This window comes from Carlito syrichta, unplaced genomic scaffold (genome assembly GCF_000164805.1).
Source record: "Carlito syrichta isolate Samal-C Ts95f unplaced genomic scaffold, Tarsius_syrichta-2.0.1 Scaffold168914, whole genome shotgun sequence".
NCBI lineage: Eukaryota > Metazoa > Chordata > Mammalia > Primates > Tarsiidae > Carlito > Carlito syrichta.
This window is the reverse complement of record NW_007113010.1, coordinates 20,187-37,114: the sequence shown is the minus strand read 5'-3', so window position 1 is coordinate 37,114 and position 16,928 is coordinate 20,187. Positions and strand designations below refer to the sequence as shown.

Genomic DNA, 16,928 nt, shown 5'->3' with positions numbered 1-16,928 from the left:
AATTGCTTATATTGTAAGTTAAATGCTCATTTGTTTTAGTTCTATAATCATGTTTTATTTCACAAAAATAAAGACTTTGATAGAGTTTTCAGTTAGAAAGCATTTTTTTCATTGCAATTATAGAGACATGCTGCATTCTGTTATTATTCAGTGAAATAAGCTTATAGTGTCCCATACCTGCATAGAACAAACTTCTATGCTAACATGCTGGATACTTATAAATTCTCCCACCCCTCCCACATTTTAGCAAAACCAGTACAAGGGGAAAAAGGAAAGATACAAGTAGACCCTCCCTCAACAAGGACACCAGAAAAACCTGTAAATCCTGACATACACAGCTTATTACCAACAATTTGCCCCAAATTTCTGGTTTTATATAAGTAACACAGACCAACCATTGCTTGCCTCCAAGTATTCTAAAACATTACCCTCCCCCTCTTTTTATTAAAGCTTCCAAATACTTGTCAATTTATAGATTGGGAGCACTGATCAGTTACATCAGGGAAGGAGCAATGTGCTTGACAAATGTTTCAATAGAAAGTAGAAAGACCCCATGAATTCCAAGGCAGGCCACAAAAGGAAACTCTTACATTTTTTTAAGTCATTTTCTCACTCTGTCACTCAGGTTGAAGTGCAGTGGTATGATTACAGTTTACCACAGCCTCAACTTCCTAGACTCAGGTTGTTCTTTCACCTCTGTCTTCCAAATAGCCGGGACCACAGGTGCAGCATGGCACCATACCTGACTAATTTTCTGATTTTTTTGTAGAGAAGAGATCTTGCAGTGTTGTTCTGACTGGTCTCAACTTCCTGGGCTCAAGCAATTCTTTCACCTCAGGTTAAAGTGCTGGGATTACAGATGTGAGCCACAACACCCAGTCAGGAAACTCATTTTCTTAACTCAAAGAGAATAAAATTAGGCAACATTTATCTATTTCTAGAAGAAAATGAATACACCAGTGCATACCACTGGCCACCATGCTGAGATGAGACAGAAAGACACCGTGTGGCCCCAAGGTGCCAGCACACAGTAGCTGCTCAGTATATTTTATTGGCGTATTGAAAGATATGCCTTGCCTACAGAGTTAAGAAGAAACTCACTGGATCTTCTCTGTCTAAAATCTCTCCCAGAAATTCCCTATGACAACAAAACTAGTTTCTATGCAAGAAAAACTCAGACCCAGGATCACAGAAGACAAAAATGGATGAGGCCATTTAAAAAAATTTAACATCTCATCTTGAAATTTATGGCCTGGGGCTATCCTTCATGCCATCCACTGCTTGAGAATGCACAATGCCCTTGTACTAAATGCCAGGCACTAACCTGACAAGCAGGACTTCAGTGTCTTGAAACTGCTGGCCAGAGAATGGGTCTGTGTGTCCCAGGAGATTCCTATCATGCACAGGGGTGGCAGGGCTGCTGCCTGACCAGAGCCTGTTCTCTGCAGGGCTTCTCTCAGTGCTGTTGGCATCTATTTCAAGCACAGGAGAAAAGACATTAACCATAAAAAGAACACAACACTGTCTTCTTTTAGTAGCCCACCCATAAGATGACACATTAGATAGCACCCACAGTGGGTTCTTCATATGTATTTGCTCCTCTTCTCCTCCAGAGGGAGACTCCATACCCTGAAAAGGTCCTGGTATTTCACTTTGTCCTGTTACTCTAGCAGCACCACAGATATCTAGTGCTTCTCTTTCAAATTCTGCTACTGTGAGTCATTCTCCCTTCTCTGGGACAATTTCTTCTTCTACCCCAGTGTGATTTTCCAGGAACAGCTCCATGACCCAGACTTTGCTCATCAGAGCCCACTTGAGGCATGCCCCTGGAGCAGACCCCAGCTGGTGGAGAAGCTGCAAGGTGTGAAGTTGTGGACTTTCTGGGAACATTTCTCCTTGGACTGTGGGGAATGAGCCACTCAGAACAGAGTTGATGAACCGAAAGAAGCAAGAGAGAGAGGTAAGAACCACCTCCTCTTTTTCTCCAAGGCTTTGTTGTGGCAGAAAAATATACACAAGTCAATAAATTCCTTTTTTCATCTAAACTGTTTAAAGACTGGTTTCTGTCCTTTGCAAGTGTAAAATGAGGAATCCACTCCAGGAATCCACTGATGATACTACAACATCTGCAAATGACCACTTCAGCATCAACATAGGAGAAGTCTGCCAGATTTGCCTGGTAAGCACCTTTTATTCAGTGAATGTGTTAAGTTCCTTCAAAGGACCAACTTGAGTTAGTACATGTGTTATTTTTCAATGGAAATATATAAAGCTACAGGGGACACTTACTCTCGTGGATGTCAGACTCAAAATTTCAAGTCCCATTGCCATTCTAAGCACCAATGTGTTCACTTGTGAAATAAGAACACTTTTCCTTCCCTCCTCATACAGGTGAAAGAATCAAACTAAATTGTGGGAGAAATTAAGTCACTGAAAGTTAAAAACAGCAAGGGGAAGGAGGTACACTTCTGTCACTCATCCAAGCCACTTTTTGTTACCAGAGGGTCTACATCCTATTTAATTCAGGAAGATACTGAATTGCTATTGAATCTCTGGCTTCAGGCCTGAAATATTGACCACTAAGTCTCGTATCGACTTCTCATGGATTCCAATGCTTTTCAGGAGCATCTGGCAGAAGGCAGTGCCATCGCCATCACTCCGGATAAAAGTTACCTTCCTCACACACATGAAGGACACACAAAGTCTAGAAATGGAGCTAGGCTCTATTTTAAAAACACACAGTCGTCATTCATAGAACATGATATTTGCAGTCACCTTTCACTAGGAATGACTGGGGTTTCTGTTGCCTCCGTGAAATTCGCTAGAAACACTTCCTTTATATCAGAGTCCACTGCACTTCCATCATCTCTCAGCAGAGCTGGAGAGAAAATAATGATGCAGAAAAGAGGAGAAGGAATATATCTTAAAGCCAAAATTCTTTAGAATCTGCACATCTTCCTTTGCCCTTTGGAACAGGAGCATTTGATTGTATTTGCTTTAGAGAGCAAGTACAAAGTATCAAATAAATGATTGCTAAGTCAAAAGGTCCCAATTTAAGCTAATGCAAATAATATCAGGTCATAGCTCCAAGACTTCAACTGAGGAACGCAACGCCATATTCCAGCTCCAGGAGGGTTTTCCAGAAGACCTTCCACCTATTTTACACCCAATCCCTCCTTCCATCACCTTATTTGGCTGAGGATGACAATCAAACCACTCCAGCCAAATGACATGCACTCCCTTCCTTTTGAGATGAGAACATGGAGACCCAGGGAGGCAGGGTAGCTTGCTAAGAACACACAATGCTGGGTAACAGTGGAGAACCTAGAATTTGGCTCCCGCATTAAGGACATAAAAGCACAGGCCATGGTGCAGATTAGAGAAAAAGCTGGCCTGGGATCTGCAGGTTGCTGAACACAAGACACTGGCCTAGGTGGTTCTAAGGTGCCATCCAGCTCTGAAACGATGCAATCCACTTTGCAACTCAATTACTCACGCTAAATATTTTTTGTTTTGAATTGGAGTCTCACTCTGTCCTCCCTGCTGGAGTGCAGTAGCACACTCACAGCCATCCCATCTTCAACCTGCTGGGCTCCAGCGATCTTTCTGCCTCAGCCTTCCAAGTAGCCAGAATTACAGGTGTGTGCCACCACACCTCGTTAATTTTTTATTTTATTGCATAGACGAGGTCTTGCCAAGTTGTCTGGGTTGGCTCAGGCAATTCACTTGCCTCCACCTCCCAAAGTGCTGGGATTACAGCTGAACCACTGAGACCGACCATACATTAAACATCTTATGCAAAGATTTACAAATCGGGTCACTCATGTCATTTTTTTCTAAATAATCTCTCCTGCTCAAGGACTGTGGGTGACTATCACAAATATCACTGCTCCACGGTGGTCCGCAGTCAGGTCCTCTGGGTTTCTGCCTTATCACTTGATGGTCAGTATCTCTAGGATCTCGAAAGAAGCTTAAGTTCTTCACAGTTTGTTCAACTGTCATCCTCAGGGTTACTGTGAGGGCAAAGTAACACACTAAGGAAAACAAAGCACATAGTATATGCTCAATGCACAGCAGTTGGTGAACCTGCTCTGACACAACACTTTGCTCAGGGCTCTAAAATAGACAAGGACACCTAGGTCCTTTGATGGGTGCTTCTTGGCACCTCACCACCTCTGCTTTCCATCCATATCACTGTGTCCCATCACCACCTCCAAATGCTGTGTTATTTTTTTCTTAGTAATTCTCTCCTTTTTTGTCTTTGCCCTCTTCTCCTTCTATCTTTTTTTTAAAACAATCTAACACAGCAAACCTTGGTGGTTGGTTTTTTCCCTAAAATTGTGCCCCGAGGAGCTCCAGTAGTATCTGTGAAAGGGTCTGTGGCACCTGTCACTGTGGATCTTCTCTCTCCAGTTCTTTTTATTTTTACTCTTGGGACTTCTAGGCAAATTGTATTTAAAGAAAGACCTTATGGGCTATACAGAAGATTTGCTGTGCTAGACCTTGTTCCTCTCAAGCCAGGTGCCAGGACTCAGGATCAGGGCCTTCTCCAGCCCGGGAATCATTCCACCCAGCCCCATGTCAGAAAACAACAGGGGACCACTTTTGGTCCTTCTCACCTTAAAAAGAGCTTCTCATTTGTGGGGTTCTTAAAAAATTCTTTTTAGCTTAAAACCAAGAGCTTCGTAAAATGATTTGGGGAGAGTTCCATCTTTCTCAATCACCTGGAATACCTTCAGTAGGATTGGTATAAGCTCCTCCTTAAATGTCTTGTAGAATTCTGCTGGAAAGCCATCTGGTCCAGGGCTTTTTTTTGCAGGTAGTTTTCTTATTACATAGTCAATTTCCTTGATTGTTATTGGTCTATTTAGGGTCTCAATTTCTTCTTGTTTCAACCTAGGCAGGTTGTGTGATGACAGAAAGTCCTCCATTTCTGAAAGGTTTTCAAGTTTGTTTCCATACACGTGTAAATAGTAGTCTCTAATGATCTTTTGTATTTCTTCAGGATTAGATGTGACTTCATCTTTTGTGTTTCTGATTGTGTTTATTTGGGCTTTTTCTCTCTTTTTCTTGGTCAGTCTAGCTAGGGGACCATCGATCTTGTTTATCCTTTCAAAGAACCAGCTTTTTGTTTCATTGATTTTTTGTATTATCTTTTTGTCTTCTATGTCCTGGATTTGGACTTTTATTTATAGACACCTCTTATCAATAAGGGTACCTGAATGAAGCATATTTGTACCCTAACCCTTAACTGTACCCTACCATATCATAATAAAAATATTGACTATATAAATGAAATAAAATTGGATGTATTGGCATGTAAAAGTTGGAAAAATAAACAAAACAAAAAAACAAGAGCTAAGTTTGAAGCTATAATGGGTGGCTTAGGGTAGTGACATCTAGGCTAAATCAAAATCTAGACTGTCAAATCTTAATTAAATTCTAAATGCTATCAGATTCTTATTTCACTTGAAAAACACACTGCCCCACAGAAAGTCCCGGGAATAGAAACACAGCACCAACTTCCCAGGAAATTTGAAAGACTGATAATGGTACCATCATAACACATTTCTAATGAGTTCTCTACTCCTGAGTCTTAGCAGTAAAGTAGGTATAAACCAATAATAACAACAGATTTTTAAAACCAAGCAGTGAGAAGTAGTTAGAACTTCCACAAACACATAGGGCCTTAACACTGAAGGATCTGGTTACCTGAACTCCTACCCTTGAATGGTGTGGTGCATTTTCTCCTCTTTTGTGTTATAAAAACTAATCTCTTTTGTGTAATCAACTAGAACAGATAAGGTGCCAGGACACAGGATAATAAGGAAAGGTGGGTGATCATCCCTGGGAGCCAGTCATCTCACTTGTTTTGATATTTATAACCTGGGATCCTCCCCAAGTCCAACCAACTATTCCTGGAGTGATGGAGAAGGTATATGGAGTCACTGGACCTTAAGCCTGTGATGCTGCAACAGTGATTGTTCACTTTCCGTCTCATTCTTGACTCTATACTTTTATTCAGAGGCAGCTGTACCACTGTTTTTCCATGTTATGGTCACATTGCTTGGATTGATGCAAACAGCTTTAATGTCGATCACGTGGCTGGGACCCATATTGTTTAAAAAAAAAAAGATTACGTTTTAAAAAGAAGTGTAAAAGCAAGGTGTGCTCTTTATGTCTACTTTACAGAGTGAATTTTACATTCATGGAGTTTCATTTGTATTTGCCTCCTAGACTTCCCTACAACAACATTTATTTAAATCCATGTACTACAGAAGTAGGCATGTGTTAATGAAATAGAAGGCTTCGGAACAGAGTTGAGCCTGACAGAAGTTGGCCATGTTGGTTGCTACTTGAACATGGAGTGAAATTCACATAAAAGCTAATATTAAAACATTTCTGAGAAGTAAAATGAGTCCATCTCCTCATTCTCAGAAAACACCACATGGAGAAATTGTAGGATGTAGAAGCAGTGATGACACTTTTGCCAAACACTGACATCAGACAGAAGCTCAGCAACTTCTGACATAACGTGGGCAGGGGCAGGTCAACATAAAGAGAAAAAGGACTAGTCTTTGGCTCCAGAGCTGGACTTGAATACCTGTTTCACCCAACAGTTGTGTGGCCTAGAATTAGTCCCTTCCGATCTGCCAGTCTCAGGTTTCTCTCTTGACAGCTCTAATATGTCATACCAAACCAAAGGATTATGACTGAGCCACCATGGCATAATAAAGAAGACCACAGGTTTTGGACATTTAGGAATCTGGGTTCAGAGTTCAATTCTGCTAGCTGTGATTTTATTCAAAGTCATCTCACCTCTCTGAACCTCTGTCTTAGCATTTGTAAAATTGCAGATGTACAGGATCTTAAACCAATGGACATCATCATGGTTATGAATGGTAAAACTACCACATAGATACATCCTAATTAAATTCACAATTGAGGAAATGGAAACAGAAGAGTAAAGCCCAGGGGATGAGACCCTATTCTCGAAGAGCTTGGGACAGAACTCAGAAGAGTGAAGGTTACACCATCCTGACATGCACATAGAGAGAGTGACTCACCTAGCCCGTGGGAGATAGAAACATTCATACAATCAATGAAAGGGGGTAGGAGAAGAAACAAGAGAGGGGAAATGGAACAAGCAGGGAGTAACCCTGTGGTTCAGTTCAACAAGCATCGTGCCATGAGCCACTCTAGACTTGAGTTTTCTCTTTATAATGTGACAAGTACACTGTGTCAGAGGAGCATTTTTTGGCAGATTATAATTGTGCTTCCATTTACAGTCAATGATGGCAACGTGATAATGATAAAACAATATGAACAGTTGTAGTGGCAGAGGTAGCAAGAACAGCGGCATCTCCGTTTGAGGGCTGACATGATGTTGTATCAGGTGCCATACAAGCATGTTCTTGTTTATGCCTCACAAGTACATGAGGGAGGCTATGGCATTGTTTAAAAGAAGGAGAAATGTAGGAGAAAATGTGTTGACTAAATTTTGTTGATTTATATAAAAATTCTTGGAAGATTTTGGAGAAGGAGGTTCTTAAGTTTCAAAAAGTTCAGAAAAGAAAGCACATTTTAAAATATTTTTTAAATGTATAGGTATATGTTAAGCTAGGTGTGGTGGCACACACTTGTAGTCCCAACACTTTGGGAGGCTAAGATGGAGGGATTATTTGAATTCAGGAGTTAAAAACCAGCTTAGACAACATAGTAAGACTCTCATCTCTAGAAAAACTTTAAAAATTAACTGAGCATGGTGGCATGTTCCTGTAGTCTTAGCTACTCAGGAGGCTGAGGTGGATGAATTGCCTGAGTCCAGGAGTTTGAGGCTGCAGTGAGCTGTGATCTAGCCACTGTACTCCAGCTAGGTGACAGTGAGACCCTGTCTCTAAGAAAGAATTACAAATATAATGAAACAAATAAGTATTAATAAAACTGAAGAAAGTAAAGTCTAAAAGGATCAATGACTAACCCTGTGTTACACAGCTAGACATTAATACTAATAGACCCAGGAGGCCAACCCAGGTCTCTGACACTGTGTGTGTGCTGTCACTGCTTTGCCTTCATAGTGCTTAAGGAGCAGGCAGGAAGAAAAGAGAAACTTTGGATGAACCAAGTGATGGGTTCAAGCAGTGATACAAGAGACATGCAAGTTGTAGCTGGTTTTCACTCTTGAGACTCAGAGGAAGAGATTTGAAGCACACTGCTGATATGATGGCATGTAAATACATTCTGTGAACCCCACAATCCAACCCAAAGGAAAAGCCTTGCTCACATGTTGACATTTGTTGACAGCAGGCACTGGAGCCATTGGAAAAGCAGAAACAGTAGTGCATCCCAGGAGCAATTCACCTAAGGAAGTTCTTTCAGTCACTGTCTGACTGGGAGCACCAGTGAAACTGGTCACTCAAACTGGTCATATTTTTCACTGAAAGGTTTTCTGGCACCTCACTAAGTTGAATCTCAGTGGTTGGAAATTTGAATGAACCATTGCTGAAGCCTAAAACACAGGAAGGAAAAACAAAACACAAACTCATAAAATGGTACCTCCCACCACATACTTGCCATGCAACAGATTCTGGGTGGTGTTTTTAGAAATGTGTTATTGGTCCCTCATCTTTCCTGCTTTGGTAGATCATATATATGCACATATGTCTTCTTTTTTTGCACCAGTGACTCAAGGCTGCACAAGCTACCAGTAAGGCTATTTTTTAATGTATGTGTTTATTTATTTTTATTTTAAAGATGTGGGATACAATTCAGGGTCAGGTATACAAATGGTCATTGTACAGATAAAGTTTGGGCCTCACTTTGGCTACCACTTCATCTGGTTTGAGAAAGGGTACTCTTATTGGCTCCCTCCTCTGGTAATTTTCCACTACTACCAATCCCTTTCTTATAGTATTATGATAATTGTTCACGGTCTGCTTATGAGTGACAATATGTGGTCCAGGACTTTTTGTGTAGGTAGTTTTCTTACAATGGAGTCAATTTCCTGGGTTGTTATTGGCTTATTTTGGTTCTCTATTTCTTCTTGTTTCAACCCTGGGAGGTTATGTGATGTCAGAAAGTCCTCCACCTTATTTAGGTTTTCAAATTTGTTTCCATACAGGTGTGCATAGTGATATCTGATAATCTATTGGTATTTCTTCAGGATCAGTTGTGGCTTGACGTTTTGTGTTTCTGATTGTGCTTATTAGGTCTTTTCTCTCTTTTTCTTGGTCAGTCTGGCTGTAGGTTCATCAGTCTTTTTTATCAATTTCAAGAGCCAGTTTTTTGTTTCATTGATTTTTTTCCTATGATATTTTTGCCTTCTGTGTCCCGTATTTGGACTTTTACTTTGGTGATCTGGATTCTTCTGCTGAAATTATGGTTTTGGTAGTCTTGCCTGTCTAGCTCCCTTAGGTGACTTGTTATAATGTTGACTTGTGATCTTTCTATTTTCTTGATGTGTGCTCATAGAGATATAAATTTCCCTCTTAGTACTGTTTTCATGGCATCCTAGAGGTTTTGGTAATAAGCGCCCTCATTTTCATTTGTTTCCAAGAATCTTTACATTTCTGTTTTGATTTCTGTGTTGACCCAGGAGTTGTTCAGCATTGAGCTGTTTAGTGTCCATGTCTTTGTGTGGTTTGGGAGTATTTTCTTGGTGGTGATATTTTGCTTTTATTCCACTGTGGCCTGAGAAGTTGTATTGTAGTATTTTAATCTAATGAAATCTGTTAATGCTTGATTTATGGCCAAGAATATAGTCAATTTGAAGTATATTCCATGTAGTGATGAGTAGAAAGTACATTCCTTGGTTCTTGTGTGGAGTGTTCTGTAGGTATCTATTAAGTCAATTTTGTCAAGCATTAAGTTGATGTTCCAGATCTCCTTGTTGATTTTTTGCCTCAATGATCTATCTATGGTTGCTAGAAGGGTATTTAATCCTCAGTTATAATAGTGTTAGAGTCACTATCCTTTTTAAATTTATTTAGTATTTGCTTTACAAATCTAGGTGCTCCTGTGTTTGGTGCATATATATTTAGGATGGATATTTCTTATTGATAGATTGAACCTTTTATCATTATGGAATGTCCATGTGTATCTTTTTAAATTTTTGGTAGCTAGAAAGTTGTTTTGTCTGATATTAAAATCACAACTCCTTCCTCTTTTGTTTTCCATTTGCCTGAAGGTTTGTTTTCCATTCTTTAACTCTAAGTCTGTGGGTATCTTTTGTAGTGAGATGTATTTCCTGGAGAAGTGTTGTAGTGAGATGTATTTCCTGGAGAAGTGTTGTGTCGTGTTTTTATCCAGTTTGCAATTCTATGTCTTTTCAGTGGTGCTTTTAATCCATTGATGTCATGCTGCTTATTGAAATGTGAGGATTTATCCCTGTCATGAAGTTTTTATAAAGCTGTTTTGTTTTTAAAATTTTGTGTTGATATATGTGTGTGTTTTCAATTTTGCAGTCTCAAAGTGTGTTGTGTTGACTCTGTGTTTTCCTGCATTCATGGGAAGTACATGGTTGTCCTTTCTTTCTTTATTTTCCTGTGTTTAATACCTTTTTGAGCATCTCCTGTACAACTGGTCTGGAAGCAGCACAATTTTTTAGGGATTGGAATTGAAAAAATTTGGAGCCCTGACTCAAAGAAGAACAAAAGGTAGAGCAAATATCAGAAGTGATTGCTTCTCCACTTTCCACTGAGCAACAGAATTAAAGAGAGAAATAGGGAATCTGCTACAAATGAAGAAAAAAACAACAAAGAACTGCTGGAACCAGAGTCTTAGCAATGAGTAGGTGCTAGAAAGAACAGCTACTAGGGCACAAACAATGCCTATCTCTAAGAAGGGCAGTGCCTAGAAGGTACTTACAGAGATCAGAGAATCATTGAATAGGATGAATAAAAATCAAGAAATTCAAGGGTTAAAACTAAATGAAATTGCAACAAAACTAGACAAAGTCAAGAAAGTGTACTTAGAAATAACAGAAATAAGCCAGGCTTGGTGGCTCAGCCTGTAATCCTGCACCTTTGGGAGGCTGAGGTGAGTGAATTGCCTGAGCCTGTGGGTTTGAGACCTGCCAGGGCAACTTGGCAAGACGTCATCTCTACAATAAATTTAAAAAAAATTAGCCGGGCGTGGTAGCACGCACCTGTAGTTCCAGCTACTTGGAAGGCTGAGGCGGAAGGATCACAGAGCCCATCAGGTCGAGGCTGTGGTGGCCAGGAGCGGCCACTGCACTCCAGTCTGGGCAACAGTGAGACTCCAACTCAAAAAAAAAAAAAAAGAACAGAAATAAAGAACTCTGTCCAATAAATAAATGACAAACTTACAAGCATGCTAAGCAGAATTGATCAAGCAGAAGAAAGAATCTCAGAGCTGAAAGGCCAAAATATGGAATTAACTCAGTCTGTTAAAATATAGGAAAAAAAACTTAAGAAGAAGAAGAAACTCTCCAAAAGATGTGTGATTTTATCAAGAAACCAAACCTACATCTGATCTGAATACTTGAAATAGATAGAGAAACAGAAAATGTCCTGGAACAAACATTCCATGAGGACATTCAAGAAAACTTCCCTCATCTGACCAGAGAGACAACTATACAAGCACAACATATTCAGAGAACCACTGTAAAACAGCTTATGAAGAGAAAAACCAGTAGACACATAGTAATTCACCTACACAAAGTAAGAATGAAATAAAAAATCCTAAAGGCAGCAAGGGAAAAAGGCCAAACTACCTACCAGGAGAGACCAATCAGAATTGCTGCAGACTTATCTCCAAAAACACTATAGGCCAGAAGAAATTGGACCCCAACCACATGATCATATCATTAGATGCAGAAAAAGCTTTTGATAAAATCCAGCACCCCTTCTTGATAAAAACCCTTGAACATCTAGGCATACGGGGAACATACCTCAAAATAGTAAAAGCCATCTATGAGAAACCCACAGCCAGCATACTCCTAAATGGACAAAAATTGGAACCAATCCCCCTGAAAACTGGAACTAGACAAGGATGCCCACTCTCACCCCTCCTGTTCAACATAGTATTGGAAGTCCTAGCTAGAGCAATCAGAAAGAGGAGGCAATCAGGGGTATCCAAATAGGAAAAAAGGAAGTCAAGTTATCTCTCTTTGTAGATGATATGATTGTGTACCTTGAAAACCCAAGAGAATCTGTCAAAAGCCTCCTTACATTGATAAAGGCCTTTGGCAAAGTCTCAGGATCCAAAATAAATGTACAAAAGACAATCACATTTCTCTACACCTATAATAAACAAACAGAAACCCAAATAAAAAACACAATTCCATTCACAATAGCCACAAAAAAAAAAGAAATACCTTGGCATCTTCCTAACCAGAGACGTGAAAGATCTTTACAATGAAAATTACAAAACACTGCTCAAAGAAATCAAAGATGACACAAACAAGTGGAAAAATATCCCATGGTCATGGATTGGAAGAATCAACATTGTGAAGATGTCCATCTTACCTAAGGCAATCTACAAATTCAATGAAATACGCACCAAATTACCAGCAACATTCTTCTCAGACCTAGAAAAAACAACACAGGAATTCATATGGAAACAGAAACGTCCAAGAATAGCCAGAACAATCTTCAGTAAAAAAAAAAACAGAGCAGGTGGTATCACATTACTAGACTTCAATCTTTTCTATAAAGCTACAATCATCAAAACAGCTTGGTATTGGTACAGGACCAGGCATATAGATCAATGGAATAGAATTGAGATTCCAGAAGCAAAACCTCAATTTCTCAACCAACTCATCTTCAACAAAGCCCCCACCACCTACCACTGGGGAGAAGAGAACCTATTCAGTAAATGGTGCTGGGAAAACTGGCTGACCAAATGCAGAAGATTGAAAGAGGACCCCTATCTATCCCCATGCACAAAGGTTAACTCCAAATGGATCAGAGACCTAAATTTAAAACCTCAAACCATAAGAACCTTAGAAAATGAAGGAAATACCCTCATGGAAATCGGAACTGGCATCCAATTCCTGAACAAAACCCAAAGCCCACAGGTCATAAGAAAGAAGATAGACAAGTGGGACCTTATTAAACTGACAAGCTTCTGCAAAGCCAAAGAAACCATCAAGAGAGCAGGGAGACAGCCTACAGACTGGGAAAAAGAATTTGCCAACTCCAGGTCTAACAAAGGCTTAACATCCTGGATCTACAAAGAACTCAAACGTGCTGAAAAGAAAAAAACAAACAACCCAATTATAAAATGGGCAAAAGATATGAACAGACACTTCACAAAAGAAGACATCTGAGCAGCCAACAAACACATGAAGAAATGCTCAACCTCACTAATCATCAGGGAGATGCAAATCAAAACCACACTGAGATACCACCTAACTCCAGTCAGAATGGCAATTATCAACAACTCAAAAAATAACAGGTGCTGGAGAGCGTGTGGTGAAAAGGGAACACTTCTACACTGTTGGTGGGAGTGTAAACTAGTGCAACCTCTGTGGAAAGCAGTGGGGCAATTCCTAAAAGCTCTAAAAATTGACCTTCCATATGACCCCGCAATCCCCCTACTGGGAATATATCCTGAAGAACTCAAATCACTCTATAAAAAAGATACCTGCACACGTATGTTTATTGCAGCATTGTTCACAATAGCAAGAACCTGGAAACAACCATGCTGCCCACCAAAAGAGGACTAGATTTAAAAAATGTGGTACATATATACGATGGAATACTACACAGCCATAAAAAAGAACAAAATCATGAATTTCGCCGCAACCTGGATGGAACCAGAGTCTACAATACTGAGTGACCTCTCACAGAAACAAAGATCCGAGTATCACATGTTCTCACTCATATAATGGACCTTGAACATCCAATGTAATACTATAAGAAAATGACTGACAGTACTGGGAAACTATGGGGGGGATGGGATTAAAAGTAGCAAATATCTGTCTGGGGATGGGGAAACACCTCTTCTCAACAGGGTGCCTGAATGAAACATAATTGTACACCTAACCCTTAACTGTACCCCACAAAACCATAATAAAAAATATTGATTATAAAAAGAAAAAAAAAGAAATTGGACCCCAATCTTTAATGTTCTCAGAGATAAACAATTTAAACAAAGAATTTCCTACCCAGTCAGGCTAAGTTTTATCAGTGAGGGAGAATTAAAATTCTTCCCAGACATTCAGTCTCTAAGACAACATGCTGCTTCAAGACCAGTTCTACATGAGATGCTAGAAAAGGTGCTGTGCACAGAAGAGAAAAGAAGAACAAGAAAGGCCATATACTTCACAAGATCACAAACACAGAAGCAACAGAACACAGCACACCCACAAAAATGGAAACAAACATATATGGGCACAAAAGCTAAACGAAAACAAAACAATCCTATAAGAGCATTATGATAGGGACAAACTCTCACATTTCAATAATCAGCCTAAATGTGAATGGACTAAATGTACCACTGAAAAGACATTTAGAATGGAAAACTGGTTAAAAAACCATGACCCAGTAATATGCTGTCTCTAGGAAACTCATCTCATCACAAAGAATGCCCACAAACTCAAAGCTTGGGGATGAAAAATGAATTTCCAAGTGAATGGATCACAAAAGAAGGCAGAAATTATGATCTTAATATCAGACAAAACAACTTTAAGCTATGAAAAAATTGAAAAGATAAGGAAGTACATTATATAATTGTAAAAGGTTCAATGCATCAACAAAAAATATCCATCCTAAATATATATGCACCTAACACAGGAGCACCAGCTTTTATAAAGCAGCTACTAAGTAAACTAAAAAAAAAAAATATATATATATATATATATATATATATATACATTTACTCTAATACTATCATAGCTAGAGACATAAACACCCCACTAATAACCCTTGATAGATCATCAAGGCAAACACTCAACAAAGAGATATGGAACCTCAACTTGATGCTTGACCAAATGGACTTAATAAATGCCTAAAGAACACTTCATTCAACAACCACAGAAGATACATTCTGCTCATCACCACGTGGAATGTATTCCAAGATCAATCACATGTTTGACCATAAAACAAGCATAATTTTTTTTACAAGATTGAAATACTACCATTTCATACTTTCTCAGACCACAGTGGAATAAAAGCAAATATTATCACCAACAAAATTTCCCCAAGACCCACAAAGACATGGACATTAGACAGTGTGATGATGAATAACTCCTGGGTCAACCCAGAAATAAAAACAGAAATTAAAATTTTCCTGGAAACAAATGAAAACAAAGAATCATCTTAACAAAAACTCTGGGATGAAATGAAAGCAGTATTGAGAGAGGAGTTTATATCTCTACGAACACATATCAAGAAAACAGAAAAGAACAAGTTAAAAGACTAGCAAATCACCTTAGGGAGCTGGAATGACAAGACCACCAAAAGCCTAATTTCAGCAGAATAATCCAGATCACCAAAGTAAAAACCCAAATACAGGACATAGAAGACAAAAACAACATAGAAAAAAAATCAATGAAACAAAAAACTGGTTCTTTGAAAGAATAAATAAGATTGATAGACCCTTAGCCAAAATGACCAAGAAAAAGAGAAATAGCCCACAGAAACACAATCAGAACCAAAAAAGATCAAGTCAAAACTGACCTTGAAGAAATGCAAATGATTGTTAGAGATTACTATGGACACCTGTATGGAAACAATCTCAATAACCCCAAAGAAATGGAGGTCTTTTTGACATCACACAACCTACTCAAGTTGAAACAAGAAGAAATTGAGATCCTAAATTGACCCAAAACATCCCAGGAAATTGACTCTGCTATAAGAAAACTACCAAAAATAGAAAAAAAAAAAAAAAAAGTTCAGACAGATTTTCAGAGGAATTCTACAAAACATACAAAGAGGAGTTAATGCCAATCCTATTGAAAGTATTCCAAGCAATCAAGAAAGATGCAACCCTCTCCAAGTCAATTTATGAAGCTAACATCACACTGGTATCCAAAATGGGTTAAGATTCAACTAAGAAAGACAGCCAGAAGCCAATATCCCTGATGAATGTAAATATAAAAATACTCAACAAGATTCTAGTAAATTGAATCCAACAACACATCTCAAAAAACATCCACCATGAACCGGGTAGGCTTCATCCCCAGAATGCAGGGATTGTTCAACATCCACAAGACCATAAAGGTAATTAAATACATCGACAGATGCACAAACAAGAACCAAATGATTATATCATTAGATGCAGAAAAAGCTTCTGATAAAATCCATTATCCCTTCTTGATAAAAATCCTTGAACACTTAGGCATAAAGGAAACACCTCAAAATAGTAAGAGCCATCTATGATAAACCCACAGCCAACATATTGCTGAACAGACAGAAATTGAAAGCATTTCCCCTAAAAACCAGAACAAGACAAGGCTGCCCACTCTCATCCCTCCTGTTCAACATAGTGTTGGAAGTCCTAGCTAGAGCAATCAGACAAGAGAAAGAAATAGGGATATCCAAATAGGAAAAAAAGAAACCAAGTTATCCCTCTTTCCTAATGATATTATTCTATACCTCAAAAACCAAAGAAAATCTGTCAACAACCTCCTTGCACTTATAAAGACCTCCGTCAAAGTCTCAGGGTACAAAATAAACATGAAAAAGACAATTGCATTCTTATACACCAACAACAAACAGGCAGAGAACCAAATACAAAGCACAATATTTTTCACAATAGACACACACACACACACAAAGAAATACCATGGCATCTCTCTAACTAGAGAAGTGAAATTTATTTACAACAAAAACTGCAGAACAAGCCGGGCTCAGTGGCTCAGCCTGTAATCCCGCACCTTTGGGAGGCTGAGGTGAGTGGATTGCCTGAGCCTGCAGGTTCAAGACCCGCCTGGGCAGCGAGACCTCATCTCTACAATAAAT

At 39.1% G+C, this 16,928-nt stretch overlaps 1 pseudogene; it reads left to right on the top strand.

Annotated features, from left to right (window-relative positions):
• Positions 1–2,083: 2,083 nt before the first annotated feature.
• The window catches only part of LOC110594921, a 22,808-nt pseudogene continuing 7,963 nt past the window's right edge, over positions 2,084–16,928 (top strand).